This window comes from Eschscholzia californica, unplaced genomic scaffold (assembly GCF_041429995.1).
Source record: "Eschscholzia californica isolate CP2 unplaced genomic scaffold, dmEscCali1.0.p SCAF_1, whole genome shotgun sequence".
NCBI classification, from domain to species: domain Eukaryota; kingdom Viridiplantae; phylum Streptophyta; class Magnoliopsida; order Ranunculales; family Papaveraceae; genus Eschscholzia; species Eschscholzia californica.
Window position 1 is genome coordinate 44631051 of NW_028238198.1, and position 17123 is coordinate 44648173.

The 17123-nt window shown below is 37.0% G+C and overlaps 1 pseudogene; it reads right to left on the minus strand.

Annotated features, from left to right (window-relative positions):
• Nucleotides 1–10464: 10464 nt before the first annotated feature.
• Nucleotides 10465–11781, minus strand: LOC147567077 (secreted RxLR effector protein 161 pseudogene; annotated as a pseudogene).
• Nucleotides 11782–17123: the final 5342 nt, after the last annotated feature.

Here is a 17123-nt window from a genome sequence, read left to right on the forward strand (position 1 = left end):
ATTCCCACAACAAATTGCAGGTGGTTAAGAAATAACTCTGGGTTAGAGGTAAAAGGAAACCACCAAAATAGAGAGAATAGGTGGTGAAGAGGCGGCTAAAACCCTCCACGGCCTGAATAAAAAGGAAAGGAGGAAAGGGTATCACCTTGATGGATGGTTGTCACCATCTTGTTCTTCTTTGTGCAGACCGATGGTCGTCAGCATCTTCTTCTTCTTTTGAGTACGTCGTCCGCATCATATTCTTCTCCTCTTCGTCGAACTTTTTCTTGTTCTTCTTCATCTCATCGTCTTCGTTCACTTACCTCTTCAAACGTCGAAAAAAGATTAGGAAAAACATATCTGGATTCATCTTTTTCTCTTCCTCGGTGACCATCTTCTGATTCTTCTTCATCTCATCGTCTTCGTTTGCTTCTCCTCTTCATAGACTGAATACATATCTGGGTTTTCTCTCTCTAACTTTTTGTATTGAACTTTGTAGACCTGGTTAGATTTTGTATATGAAAGGATATCAGATTTTCAGAAGTTTGTACTTGATTTATCTTTATTGTTGGATTATGGATCGAAAGTTGGTACGTTCAATTATGGATGACCCTTTGCTTTGTTTTCATTGTGCATTAACATTAGGTAATAAAGAAGATGACACTTTTTTCAGATTTGAAGAATCAAAACTTTCACGTTTTTTATTCTAGCTTTTCAAACCAATCGAGTTTGCGAGATCTGCAAATTGAGTCTGCATTCCGCAAATAGAGTTTATAAGATCTGTAAATCAAGTTCACATTGTGCAAACTGAGTTTGCAGGATTAACAAGTTGGATTTTTTATTTTGTAAACTGAGTTTGCACAAAAAAAGAAGAGAAAAAGGGGTCGTTTTTTATGAATTTATTTTTGTGAGGAAAATGTAATGAAAGTAGATCTTGTTATCAAGATAATGAAAAATCCTTTGGATATGAATAAGTTTCAGCAAAATCCGACATATGCTGAAAAAATATACTTAACGTTTAAAGGCAAAAATATAGAAAATTAGTCTTTACTATTTTAACTTAAACAACAATAATGTTTGATGTATTATAATGTTTGATGTTTTTTTTTAAAAATATTTTGGATATTATTACGACTCAAATAGCTAAAGATATACTATTTAATAAGGGGCATGAGATTTAGGAAAAATTGGAAAACGGTCCAAAAACAGGCCTAATACGAAATCTCCCCAGCTTTTCTTGGAAATGAGGCGCAGATCCATTTTGTCAGAAATGTACTTTCCACGTCTGGCTTTCCTTTTTTTTCCTTTCTTTTTTCTTCTTGTAACACCCTTGTACAGTACAAAAAATAGTGGACCTTCCTTTTTTCCTGATGGAGATGACAAAGTGTAATTAATTTCCATTTCTTATTTCTCTCTCCGTATATTTTTCACCTTCTCTCTCCCTCTAACATTTATAGAACTTTATTTCTTTTCCCGATCTAAAACTTTATCTACAAATCGATGAAGTAAAGATTAATGGAGTTTTAAGAATAGGTCTGAAGGACTCAACATCAAAATTACATGAAATATTTCTTGAACATACCTTGAACAAATTTGAATTTTTCTTTCTTGTACAAATCTGAAGATTTTGTAACTAATCTATACTATAAATTTCAGTTTAGGAGATTGAAAGCTTGAAGATGAAATTATTTTTAGATTTCATTGTTAGATCTAGAGTTTTCTGTACAAGACCGATCTAATAAATTTTTGATTTAAAAGCTTGAAGATGAAATTATTATTTCTCTTTATGTGTTTAAGTGGATGATGATGATGATGATATTAACAAATTTGATGTTAATCTTGTTAAAATCTGTAAGAAATTAAAGAAGTATGTATAACATAATTATATGCACAATACATGACATTAGATTATGTATTGTACACAACAAAATGTTATGCATGCTGATGGAAAAAAATAGTTTTCCGTCTTATCAGCATGAAACAGGGAGTTGATGCATGACAACCTCCGTTATGTATGAATCCTCCGTTAAGTCGAGGATCGATTAGTCAGGTATTCCTGCTTCCTGCTCTGCTTCCTGTTCTGCTTCTCTTTATTCCAGCTCCTAGCTGCTGCTCATTGCTCTAGTTCCTAACTCCAACTCCTTGCTCCTTGTTCCTGTTCGTATGTTCCCGAGAGGGGGGAAAACCTGCAAAAGGTTCGAAAACCGCTCCGACGCTCAAGCCAGCCAGGGTGCGAGTTATGAGAACTCTGAGTTTCTTGTGATCTTTTTAGGGTAAAGAGATTGTGTCATGTGAAGGACGATGTGGGGGGCCTTTTATAGGCGATGTTAGGCCGACTGTGATTAATGACGTTGGTGAGGCGGTTGCCGTCAATCCGAATGGAAAGTTTCCTCCCTTGAGTATCTAGGGTTTCTCTCAGAGTCTATCCAGATCTTTAATAAGTGGAAGTTCCTAAGTTCAAAGATTTTCCGTAGATATCTTGCTGGTGTGATAGACTCTAAAGGAGAAGTTTCCTGCTTTAGATACGTGGAGTCTAACTTAAACACTTCGAGATGTATGACCGACTGAGATCTTTCTAGAAGTTTCGGGATTAAGTCCATAGGTCGCTTGGCGCTACTGCCTCCCCAGTTGTAGGCGTAAGACACTGACCGAACCTGTGTGGACCTCCCTCACTCCTTTGAAGACCCCAGGGCTGATCTGTCCATGCCAAGGGCGTCTTGCATGGATGGTTTCTTCTGGCCGACCTCCCAGTTAGGGGAACATTCGGTGGACCATCAGGAGCTCAGCAGTTCTGCTGCCTTAAACCGGTTTAACCTTGTTGATTTCAGGTCTGATCTTGACTCTTCGGACGTTAGTCAACGTCTGAACATTTTATGCGTCATCATAATTCCCACCACTCCTTAGTTGAAAGTAATGAGACTAAGGAGTAGAAGTAACTCGTGTGTTTTAAACATTGAAGACTCTAAAGTCAAGGATTTTACCTGGACTAGAGTTGTTTCGCGAAGCTCGGTCTTTCTTTTGGTTTTCCAAAGCTACATATTCCTGGACTAGTTTGTGCCGAGCTGGTAGAGACTGCTGATGGTAAAACCTCTTTTCCTAGGGTTGTATTTGCCAAAACTGATTTAAGTTGTGTTTGCCTTGGACTAATGGACGCGTGGCTGGTTTTTTCGGGACACGTCACTACTTCTGCTTAAGCAATTAATTTCCTTTCCATGGGCGATTATGTGACGTCACATAGTTGATCTTCTGATCACGTGTTTTCGGCGTTGATCTTTTGGGTGACTGCGCACGACAGTTATTTCAACATGCGAGGACACGTGATGCCTTGCTAGTGGAAGAGCCGACGCGTCTCTTCGAAATCTGTCGATATCCCGTCGGATCTGATCAGTCTGGCGCTGTGTGTATCCCTCAGTCATTATTCCTTTGAGTGTTCCCGGGAGGTGTTTGGTCTTTGCCTTTAACGACCCTTCATCTCTTTTCAAGAAGTCTCTTGGCTATTTTTTCTCAGTATAAATAGCCTACTTTGGTTCTTTCAACTTCTCATCGTCAAAAGTTTTAGAGTCGAGAAGGTCCTTCCTTCGCAGATATATTTCAACTTTGCTCCTAACCTCCTATTTTCATCGGAAATCCGTGATGCAGCCTCTATTTGACTTCATACTGGCTTCCCGCTTGAAGAGTGTTTTGTTGACAATGGAGATAGTTAAGGGTAACTTTTCTGATAATGGAGATAGTTTCCCGGGATACCAATTTGGGTCTAGCCCCAAAAATGGTGGTTCAGTCGGGCGCCATTCTTGACCAGGCTTTTGGTCGAAGGTTCCTTCGGCTGTTCGTGGGGCGATGCTCTGAATGAGGGAATTTTCCTCCTGATTGCATCGTGAGCTTATCCCTTTGTTCTTTTAACGCTTTCTTACCTTCAACTTCTTTTTCTTTTATTTTGAGCAATTTCTTCTGTGATAGACCTGAATGTCTGTTGTAGCTTCGGTGTCTTTTTCTGCAATTTCTTCTGTAATAGATCCTACTGAATAAAATTATCTGTTTTGGCTCTCCCTCTATCGTTTGTTGTTTTCTGGATGTTAACCACCCGTTCGCGAAGGAGTGCTGATTCGTCTTTAATACTTGTTGCTTTATTAATACTTTTCCGATCGAACCGCCTGTTCGTTCCGTCTTCCTACGACCCGGACCTATAAGTATGGCTTGGGCGGGCAGAAAATTTTCATTCGTTTCCTTCATGGCCAGTTTGCCTATCCAAAGGCTTCTTCCCCGTGATAACTTTAGAATTAATTTTCGCCTGACGCTTTTTACGGATGAATTTTACGTCCGTCGTTACCATGTTGATGTCGAGGGTGAAGGCCCGATCAGGTTTTTTGCCTTATCGACTTGTCTGTCTTTGAGAATCTGGAGGCAATTCTGTTTGGCGAGCCTTTCTGTCCCCTGCAATAATGGAAGATGAAATTCAAAGATTGAGATTACATAGGAGAAAAATAGTTAGCCGAATTTGTCCTCGTGTTTTTTTCCTTCCATTGTCCTTGTGAGTAATGCAATCCCAATTTTTTTTTATATAGATGTCATATTAATTTATCTTTGGAAACCCATATTTTACTTTCTTTGGGAAAACGTATCAATAATCCTCAACCATTATAAAATGCCGAACAGTAGATGAAGGGGTGAAGATGGCGACACATCACGCAGGGCAATTTCTCATTGTCTCAAGGTACACAGTAGTGCTCTTTGTGAGTGACTCACAAAATATAGCTCCAGGGAAGGTAAACCTAAACACACTACACGTCCCATTATTTACAATTTCAAATTAATTTGAAGTGTTTGTTTTGAAATTTTTCAATTTTGTTATGTAAAGATCAATTGACCTTTCAACAAAAAAGAAAACTATAATGCCATAATGCCATTTTGGCGTAATGTAAGCCATTCAACTAGGTGTGAAGCTTCAAATTGTAATATTTCTTCCTAAAGATATGGCAGTTATTTCATCAAAAAAAAAAAAAAAAATATGGCAGTTGGTTTTAAAAATGAAATATATAGGAGTGCAATTGGGTTCTATTCTTCTTTTCCCCTAAAAAGTTAAAAAGGAAATTCTTATGGTGGTATTCCACTCTGAGAAATATGGTTAGTTAATGATGGAGTAAAGTTGAAGAAATCAAATTCAACAAGGAAAGGGAAGCATCTAGTATCTATTAACATGTAAGACAATAGGAGGTATCTTCTTTGTTTTGCTTATCCTAATAAGAACCCTAATCACATGATCTTAACATCTTTCCATCTTATCTCTTTGTTTGATAAACATCAGAAATTAATTCCTACCAACCCATTCATAAATAATAAATTGTATCCTTTTATTTCAATCGGCTAAACTCAAACTAACTCTTAAGGATTTTTTTTTTGCTTTTCACCCCCCAAGTTGCATCTTTCCTTTTCTTTCTAATAACTCAATTTAGATACATTTTTTGAATGATTTACGAAGCTTTAGATCTAATCACATATTTAAAAAAAAGTTAGAATCATGAAAAGATATATAATCGAAAGCTAAATTTATAAGTGATCACATACTTAAACCAACAAGACCCCTATATAAACAGAATGATAAAGTGTACAATTTACATTTCACTTATATTAAGCGTACTAACTAGATAAATTATTTTGCTAATAGCAAAAATTCACTCGCACCTCAAAGAGTGTTTTAAGAGCTTTTCTTGTTTTTTTTTTGTTGTTGAAAGTTTCTTTGTTTTTTTGTTAGTTCTTGACAAGAATATCATGGCTACAACTATGCTATTGTAACAATAACAATTCCAACCAATTACTCTCTCCGTCCCAAAATGAATGATCTATTTTAAAAACCCAACTTATTAAAGGAACATCATTAATTGGTGTTTGACTTTCAAAAATAACATGATTTTTCTAATTGTATCCTCATGAACTAATTTAATTTATAATGAAAAAGTTGAACTTATCTTTAAATAAAGTTGTCATTAAATTTATAGTAATGGGTATTATTGGAAAGAGCGAAAAGTTCATTTATTTATTTTTAGAAATAGGACACTAAAATGGGACAACCAAAATAGAAATTTAGTCATTAATTTTGGGAGGGGAGGAGGGAGTATATTAAATGTGGAGTCTCAAGGTTGTGATGTAAAAGAGCTTTCTAGATAACCTATTATATAAATATAAATGTTGTCACACCTTTGAAGATAAAGAACCCACTAAGAAAGTCATCTCTATCATCTCTTTATTCTAATTCCATCTATCTTTTCAAACATTCACACATGGGACAGAGCCCCCAAATAACAAAGTGAGAGAGAGAGAAAGAGAAAGAGACTGAAAAGCTATTCTTGGAAGCAAAGTTGGAAAATATCAACCAATCTATTGTTTTCGTTGAAGTTTTTGTCTTTTGTTTTTATGCTTTGTCTCTACTTATAAGTTAGATTCAATAATAGTAATAGTTTAGTTGATTTAGTGGTAGATTAATATTTTGACAAACTTGAGCTCACTAAAAAAGTTACTGAATATAGACTAATAATATCTACTAAAAATTGAAATTTCCTTGCCTTCACTACAAGATTTTGAATTAATTTGGAACTTCTCGACTCTCCTTCACCAAAAGATTGAATAATTCAAAATTTAAATAAGATTTAAACCGTTTTTTATCTGAGTGACTGAGCAGGTCACAATAATATTTTGTACACTTAACATTTCTCTTTACTTGTTACTTTAGTTAAACTTTAGAGTATCCTACATTATTAAGGTGTAAGCAACATGACAACTTAAATTATGAAAGAAGAGTGAATTGAAAAGAAAACGGGTCATTTTCAATAAAGAAGTGTGAATGAAGAAAAATGTCTCTTTGATCAATTGATTTCTCTTATCAATGGTATTCTTTTATAGACAAAAAAGAGAAGTATATTCACAAATTTTTGATGATTTGCTTTAGGAGAATTTTGATCCTCAATTATAGCTGCATCTTAGCTTTTTCATTATTTAGTGTTTGTTTTTCCTTCTTTTTGTTTATTGAATAAAGGAAGGTAACCAACATGTGTTTTCTAAGGTATATAAATCCTTTTCACATTTGCACCGCAGATTCGCAAATTCTCCATGTGTTACTCATCTGTTTGCCACTTTGTTCTGAACGGTTACTATCTCTCGAGGGAGACAAATTAGGTTGAGCTAAGAACCTCTTTTTTTCCCACCCAACCATGTGTGAACCAATACTTACGTACCAGAATCAAACAATGCCTTGATTTCTTTCTCAAGTTTTTTCTCATTCCCTTCCTCGTCTCTTTCTCCCCCTCATTCCACCTTTTCTTTGCCATCATTAATGAATTTTTTTTTGGAGAGTCACCTTCAAAGGTTTGGTGTTGTAAAAATAATGTGGATCTTGCTCGGAAAGACATTTTACGTTAAAAATATCTCGCCATTCTTAGCATTCTAACATCAAGAACTTTTGTTTATGTACTTTTATTCTATTGTCTTTATTGTTAGATGCATTAATAACTTTTGTGAATTTATCAGTCAACCTCTACATCAGGACATTTGCCAAATTGGTCAAAAGTCAAAACTAGGGCGAGTATAGTTTCTCTTATAAATTAGGAATAATCTCAAGAGTTTTGAAAAGAAAAAGGGAAGTCCTATAGACACCAACAAATTCGTTAGGCCCACCTCTCCGCTAAAACTCAATAGGAAATTACAAAATTATGAGGGGACCTTTGTTACCATCTCCAACCCTAGACTCTCTTTAATTCGGTTCACTCACTTAAAACCAAGTCTCCGCTAATGGTGGTGATGACGATTGTGATAGCGCGGTGGTTGGTAATGGTGGTGTTGACGGTTATGGCTGATAATGGTGGGGAAGATCTTCATCTTCATTAGCTTTCAATTCTCCGTTTGGGAGTTGTACACGTGCGGAGAAATTATTCATGCACAACCCCTAATTTTGATTGAGTGCCCTTACACAGGGGTCTACCGTAAAAATAGTTGTGCCCATATAAGTTCCAAAATGGCGGTGCTTATATACTTCCAACATTACATACGACATAAATTGTAGGAAAATTGTAAATGTACTCACCATTTTGGTTATACACACTTACAGCAAAGATATTTTTGTTGAAGTTAAAGGAGATGTGAGTGCATGTAACAAAAATAGTGAGTCCATTAAAAATTTCCGAGAACATAACCTTGTTGGTTATGTGGCACCCCCTTACTACAATCTCCAAGAACAAACTACTTGAATGGAGTGTTATCATGTTTTGGTTATGGAGAACTCTAAAAGTATACCTTTTCTCCTATCTTCTCTTTAAATTTTGATCAGTAACAACCACCATTTTTAATTGACTAATAATTGCACCAGTCCGACCCCTTTGGACACGAAAGTAATGTACTGTTTGCTTGAGACACAAAAAAGAGACAAATGTGTTCGGCGTCTCTCTAGAAAGTTGCCATATAAAGTTAGTGAAAGGCCAGTCTCTTCATTCTCGCGCTCTTTGGATGTGAGATTGGTTACCATTTCTCATACTCTTGTTATGCATCTATACTCTTGAAGAAGTCATTTCTTTGAATGGAAACTTAGAGAACGGTCGTCATTTTAAAACTTTCCATATATATAAAAACGAAAAGGAACCGCTTCGGTACCTTCCTTTAAAAGTTCAGGCCTTGTGAGTTATTACTTATTAGGTTTTTTGTATAATTAGATATGATTAAATCTGATCACATATGTTTTTATTGACTAACCCTAATTTATTCTCGTAATAATCCAAGTTCAATATATCATGGATTTCATTTTTATTGCGAATTGAGCCTAGAACCCGAATTTTGGAGTAAATGCACACTACCAACTGGGCTGTTAGTTGTTGGCAGTTATTCATAAGAATATACATATGGTAGGGTTGATCTGCTCTCCCTGAGAGAACAATGGCCGTTACACCCTAATCTTCGAGTCAAAGAATCGTGCAAGTTAAACCGCTGAGCAAAGCTCGTGATTTTTAGGATTTGGTTTTGAATACTTATTTTGGTTGAGCTGGGACATTCATCAGATAGCTCTCGAAGAATCAGGAAATTTGACTGGTCATCTGTGATGTTCCAACGTTATTCGAATTTTACTGGAAGGTGATGGATGGGTTCGACCACTGATGCATTAACGACATTTTTTCGAGTAAAAAATATTTTATATAGTACAATAGCTATCTATATTAATTATTGCATTTTTCGAGAAAAAAAAAGTTACTATTTAAAATGGATTTTGTTATAATACAAATCCAAATCCACCTACCGACCCCATGTGGTGGCATTTGAATTCAAACTAAACTTTCCTCTTTTGGCCAAAGTGATGAAGCACCACCGGTGAAAGCTTGGTCGACTTATACAACGGAAGGGGTTTGGGATTTTGTTGGTTCGATTTCTCCGTTAAAGGGTCCAAATTCAATGAAATTCGTTCCAGATAATCCTATTCAACTTGGTCTCTATATGTAACGGTTCAGAATTTTCTATTTCGTACGAATTTGATGGTTATTTGATAGTTGTATCGCCTGTATAGTTGGGTCTAATTTCTTTTGGGTTTGTAATTTGGAGTTATGTGGATCATTATTAGTCAATTTCTTCGAATGATTTATGTTCAGGAACATGTTTAGGATATTATGGACTATTTCGGGATGTCCATATATAGGCGGGGTGCTGCCGAATTATTTAACTGCTCGAATTTCATATTTGGACTTGAATTCGAACAGAGATGGTTGGTTACTCAAACTTTGCCATATTTCATTTGAATGAACAGTTTCAATTATAGATTTATATTATGGGGTTCAGATATTCAGTGGAATGTTTCAGTGAACTGCATAGTGCCGATAAGACATTCTTTATCTAGTTTGTTATTAAGAAACAAGTAATCCAAGAAAAGCAATAGGAAATACAGAACAATCATATAGAACATAAAAGATTTACGTGGTTCGGTTGGTGAGACCTACTCCACGACGACAACGACACGATGATCTTCACTATGATAAGCAACCCTAATCCCACCGACACCACCTTACCGACTCTCTCTTTCTAAATCCGTATTACACATTGATACGCTAACACTAATAACCGACATAAGCCTTACTCCGCATTCCAACTCTGTCTTGGATCCCTGTTCTGCCTCGGAGCCATGCTTCACATACCAGTCCTGTCTCGATGATCAGCCTGCTAACAGGTCGAAAATTCCGCATCGAGACCTTCGGTCTCGGCAGGCAAGTACCATTAGTTTGTAAGCGGGTTCGTGGGTCATAAACCGGGTTTGATATCAACCTATGTTCAAGTCACGTTCAACAATTCTCCACCTTGACTTGAATATGTACCTCTTGACTTAAATTTGCCACCATCATAGCTCAACGCCTTTGAGCCATCTTCGCTTCAAACATGCATGGGCTTGCCCTCCAAATGGCTCAACATTTGAGAATCCCAATCAAGTTTAAGCAATGCTTAAACTTGAAAGTGTAATTGCTTTGGTCAACATATCCGCTGGATTATTTGTCGTGGATACCTAGAGATGTTAGTCAGATGAATCTTACTTTGGTTGTCGTAATAAACCTCTGTCACCTCTTGCTTCAAGCCCAAATCACCAACTAAATCACTCAGCTATATTGCCTCCTTCACTCCCTCTTTTGCTACCATGTATTCTGCTTCAGTTGTAAACAGAGCTACTACTGGATATAGCACTGCTCTCCAACTTATGACACCTCCGCAGAGAGTGAACGTATAGCTCGTCAACGATCTCTTCCTATCAAGATCTTTTGAAAAATCCGAATCAACAAATCCAACTACCGAACTAGAGGTAACATCCCTTCTGTCGTAAACCAGATCAACGTCAGCAGTTCCTCCCATATACCGCAATATCCATTTCACAGCTTGCCAATGACATCTCCCAGGTCAGCCCATGTATCAGCTGACTAAACTAACAACGTGTGAAATATTCGGCCTTGTGTAAACCATATCATACATAATGCTACCTACAGCACTTGCATAAGGCACCCGAGCCATATACTCATCTCTTCATCAGTTGTCGGTGATAGTTCACAAGAAAGCTTGAAGTGTGTTGCCAATAGAGTGCCACCAACACTGCCTCACCGACTCTCTCATTCTAAATCCGTACTATACATGGATATGCTAACACTAGTAACCGACATAAACCTTGCTCCGCATTCCAGCTCTGTATCGGAGGCCTACTCTGCCTTGGAACCCTGCTTCACAAAACAACTCTGTCTCGGTGATCATCCCTCTTAACGGGTCCAAAATTCCGCGACGAGACCTTAGATCTCGGCAGGAAATTACCATTGCTTTGTAAGCGGGTTGGCGGGACGTAAACAGAGTTTGGTATCAACCCATTTTCAAGTCACTTTCAATAATTCTCCACCTTGACTTGATTATGCTCCTCTTGACTTAAGTTTTCCACCATTATAGCTTAACGCCTCTGAGCCATCGTCGCTTCAGCCCTGCTTGGCCTTGCCCTCCAAAGGGCTCAACATCTGAAAATCCCAATCAATGCTTAAACTTGAAAGTTGTAACTGCCTTGGTCAGCATATCCGCTGGATTATCTGTCGTGGACACCTTCTTCATCGTGATATTCCCTTCTTCAATCACATCCTTGATAATGTGACACATTACGTCAATGTGTTTAGTTATCTCATGATACATTTGATTTTTGGTCAAATGAATCTCTTTCTGGTTGTCGTAGTTGACTTCTGTCACCTCCTGCTTCAGACCCAAATCACCAGCTAAACCACTAAGCCATATTGCCTCCTTCACTGCCTCTGTTATTGTTGCCATGCATTCTACTTCTGTTGTAGACACAACTACTACTGACTATAACACTGCTCTCTAACTTATGAACTCCCGCAGAGAGTAAACGTATCACACGTCAACGATTTCTTCCTATCAAGATCATTTGAAAAATCTGAATCAACAAATCCAACTACCGAACCAGAGGTACCAACCCTTCCGTCATAAACCAGACCAACGTCCGCAGTTCCTCCCAGATACCGCAATATCCATTTCATAGCCTGCCTATGACCTCTCCCAGGTCTGCCCATGTATCTCCTGACTACACTAACAACGTGTGAAATATCTGGCCTTGTACAAACCATAACACGCATAATGCTACCTACTGCACTTGCATAAGGCACCCGAGACATATACTCCGTCTCTTCATCAGTTGTTAGTGACAGTTCACTAGAAAGCTGATGAAACATGAAAATATTCGATCTGGATCATTTAACTTTAGCTAGTTAGTCCATTTGGAGCTGTTGCTTGATGAATTGTTTGTTTCTCTTACTCATGTACCTTCTAAGGAGTTAGGCGCGAAAAATTGATAAAATCGAGATAAAGACACACGAGGGGCATTTCGATTATTTGGTGATAAGGGTACTCTGATGAACATTGATATGCGGATGAGAAGTTGAGTAAAAAACAAATCCAATGGCGAAAACAGAAGTCAAATCGGAGTCTAAATGAGAAAGTTAGGCCAGGTCAAAGTTGAGCCAAAGAGTTCACCAAATCAGCTAGAGGGACACATGTACAGAACTAATCGCGTGTGGCCAATATTTTGGGGAAATTGGGTGGAATGACCTTTGACCAAGGAGAAACTGTTAGAATGGCCTAAGTTTCTTCAAAACCTCTCAAATGACCTAATCTTTTTGCATTTTTTGCCAAAATTGCCCTCCTATATATATTGGAGTCTAGAAAGTCCAGACTCCGAATTTGCCAAAGCTCACAAATTAGAAACCTACAACCGGGAATTCTCCCTCTACAACCCTGTTCGAAATTTGGCATCTCTAATCCATTCCACCATTTCTTGTTCGATTTTTTTGATGAAATCATTGTAATTGTGTGAAAATCTTGAGCATCTTGAATCTGTCCACTTTTCTAGAGTTTCACTCAAATCTCTTCTTGTTCTTCACCAAAAAATTGGGGAAAGATTTTGTTCGGTTAGGGTTTCTGTAATTATTGAGGTAAGTTCATATTGGCTAAGGTTTTGTGAAATTTCATCTTCATTGTTACTTTCTTTCATTTATAAGTTGTTTTGTTTTGTTTTATATAGGGGTTTTGATTGATTTAAGTATTGTTCGTTTTGCTAGGGTTTTACCTTATTTCGACCTCATGATTATATCGTTTTATCTTATGTTTTGTTTGTTTGTCTATTTTTGTATGTTAAATTCATTTTATGTGTTGTTGATTTTTCAGTTTTGGTTAGGGTTTTACATTAATCTTAAGCATTGGTTAACAATGTTTACCATGCGTTTGTTAATAGTTCTCAATGAATTGAAGTATTGTTAACGTTTCTTCTTACTTCATCTGCATTATTCCGGTCATTTATCTTATGTATTGCTTGTTTGTCAGTTTACATGTTGAGTTCATCTTATGAATTGAAGTGTTGTTTATGTTATTTGTCAATCTTGGCTAAGCTCCGCCTTTACCATGTGGCTAATTGCTACCATTTTCATATGTCTTGGTTGTTAATAGTTTAAAATGTCCAACAACGGTTAGTCAATAATCGTCAACGTATCAGTGTTATATGTATATATAATATATGTATCTTCTCAATGCATCTCTTCTTTGTTAATGCTTGACAATGTTCTCCTTCTGTTAATAATCTTCAAGCATAAAATCCATCATTTGCCCATTCCTATGGAATTAGTAATATTTAGAGGTTCACTTGTTTGTATGTATTTTGAAAGTTGGTAGTACTTTTATAACGCGCAAATAATGAATTTTATCTTTGTTTTGTAGGGTAATTCATAATGGAATCTGTGAGCATTTGGTTATTCCATGGTGATAGATTGGAAGATGTATGACACAAGTTTTTTGAACTTAAATTTGCAGGTTGAGCACTTAAAGGAACTTCTTTGATCAAATCTTTTAGAGTGAAAGTACAAAAATATCGATAGTATGCCACGATTTCTCGATAGTGGTGAATGAATTTGTATTTCTGATACGTAATTATTGAATACTTCGATTTGTTTTACTTGGAGATCTATTATAATTTGGTAATATTAATTTGAATATTTAAATTTCTTATGAATATGGTGTCAATTCTCGACGCAATATGGGTGTATACTTGTCGACAAAGTCCGAGTACAAAGTCCTCGACAAAGTTTGAGTACAGAGTCCTCAACAGGTTTTGAGTCTAGACTAACCGAAAGAATCCTGGACACAGTCTAAGTAGACTAACCGAAAAAACCCTCGACACAGTCTGAGTCTAGACTCTTGCAGTTTTTGAGTCTAGACTCCTGCAGTCTTGAGTCCAGACTCCTACAATATTGAGTCTAAACTCTTGCAATGTTGTCATACAATGTTGTCCAAGTTTTTTTACATCCAAGGAAGAATATCAATTGACGTCTTGAAATATCCACACACATGCAACGAGTTCACAACAGAATTAAAAAGTGAAACAAGTAAAAGGTCCTACTACATTCGAATATCTTTCATTGGAGATGCATTAAGAGGCTTCACAAATTATTTTTCTTCATCGACACAACTATCTTTGTGTCAGTAGTTGTAATCTCTAAAAAAAATTTCTCAGCTATTTGGGACAAATTTTCAAACATATGCTCGAGCTGAGCAATTGCGTCGTCCTTCACTGCCCAGTTAATTAATCTATTTTCATTAGTCCTAATTGTTCCCGATGTCTCGTTCTCATCCCAGTTAAAATATTTGCAACTTGTCGAGTAAGTGAAAAAAAATACTTGCCATGATTTTCATTATTTTTTTTACCTTTAATCATTGGACTACACCTTTTCCACATCGCGAACACTTTTTTTTGGCATTCAACCAATTTATGACCCGGAGACAACTAGCGCAAATATTGTCGTTAAATCCTCCCATTTTGTCTATCTTTTACTGCAATCTGAAAATGATGAATAAGTAAAAGAAGGTGATAAAGTAGTAGAATAAGAAGAGTGATGGACTGGTGATAACCAAAATATTGTAATGGATGTTATCTAGAGATGTTACCAATAATATAGTGTATAGAAAATCTGACTAGTAAGTTCCCCAATTGACATGTGGGTTGCAAATTAGGTTTCCAGACTCAGTCTAGACTAGTTCAGACTCAGTCAAGACTGTAGCCTATACAAGATTACTTTCAATATTTCCATCATTTTGATTATTCACATGAACAATACTTCAATTCATAAGATGAATTCAACATAGAAATTGAACAACAAGCTGATAAGACCAAATCTCTCATATTGTTTATATTTTATCACTATCATTTATTTTTGATACGACAATATTATATCTTCGATATTGCAATATTATATTTTCGATATTGCATCTTGTATTTCTGTGAAGAATTATATTGTTGCCATGTAATATCGTTCACAATAATATATAAATTCTCATCGATTTGCCTAAGATAAGCAACCGAGACTTCTCAATCTTTCATGGTATCTCAGCTTTAAGGTTTTTAATGGCTGCCGCAAACACCACCACCACCTCCTCTGATTCTGTTGATCAACAACAACCCACCCACCTCTCTCTCACTATCACCAATATTTACTCTCTCACAAACTTGGTCCCTCTTATCTTGGTTAAATTGGACCACACCAACTTTCTCACATAGAAGAAGCAAGTACTTCCCATCATGAAGTCATAAGACCTTTTCCATCTCATTTTTAATGATGCCACACCACCACCACCGCTTCTCCTAGACGATGCTACAAATCAACATATTCCAAATCCGGCATTTCACTGTTGGCATCGAGTATACAAGACTTTGATAAGCTGGTTAAACACCACCTTATCACCGTCAGTTCTGTCCCAAACACCAGAGTTTTCAACAGCCAAAGCTCTCTTTTCTCACTTTGAGTCTACCTCCTCAGCGCAAAATACGACATGCAAGTCTCAACTATTACTCTATCTCAGACTATCCAGAAGCACACTATGCCGATGACCGAATATGTGGGTAAGATCAAGGAAATCTCATATGCTATTGCTGCCTCCAACGCAGCATTCCCTGACACTGAACTTGTCCTCCACACTCTTAGAGGACTAGGCTCAGACTACACCTCGTTTGTGACTGCCATTGAGACTAGGGAAAACTTCCCAACATTTGCTAAATTGTTGCCTTTATTATTTTATCACGAGATGAGGTTATCCCAACAACAATGTTAAAGTTCTTTGGTTCAGCCATCGGATTTGGCGACTAAAACACAGTTGTATCCGACTCCTACTTGTGAAGAAAATCAACCACGGTCTTTTAGTTCTGGTTTCTCTTGTCCTGGATTTCCTGGTGGAAGGAATGGTCGTGGCCGTGCTCGATCTACTTAAAACCCAAAATTTTCTGGTTCCTTTGGTAATTAATATGAAAAATCAATACTTAGCTCTCCCTTCGTCTGAAATGGATCTGTCATCTGCCAAATTTGTGGGCGGACAGGGCATACTGCCCTATATTGTTATCAACGAGAAAATCAAAATTATCAACTTAGTGATGTTCCCCAAAACTTTTCCGCATATCAAAATAACCTTTATTATTATCCAAGTGTCTATGCAGATTCAGGAGCCTCAAATCACATCGTTAGCGATGCATCAATGATGACTAATTACATCCTTATTATGGACCAGATCAGGTGGCTGTAGGAAATGGTTCTCTCTTACCCGTCCAAAATACTGGTAAACTCACTCTAAAGTCACCCACTTTTTCCCTAACTCTCAAAAATGGTTTTCATGTTCCCTCCATCACCAAAAACCTACTTTATGTCTCACAGTTAACTTCTGATAATGATTGTTTTGTAGTGTTTGACCATGATCTGTTTTTCGTACAGGATCGGCTAACTGGGAAGCGGGTCCTTCACGGTCATAAGAGAGGTGGCCTATATCAATGCTCGGCAAATGCACTCCATTCTCTTCCCAAGTCTTTAAATAACCTACTCTTTAATTTTGTAGGAACTAAGCTTTCCTCTAATATATGGCATATGCGCCTCGGACACCCAAATAATCGCATTTTCTCTCAAATTATTAATAATAATGAAGTTGCCACCACCTCTACTAACCCTTCATCTCTTTCTCAAAGTTGTGTACTCTCTAAACATCACTGTCTCCCTTGCCCCCCTTCGACTCATCGGGCAACTACACCTTTATTCAAACTTCATTGTGACTTATGGGGTTCGTCA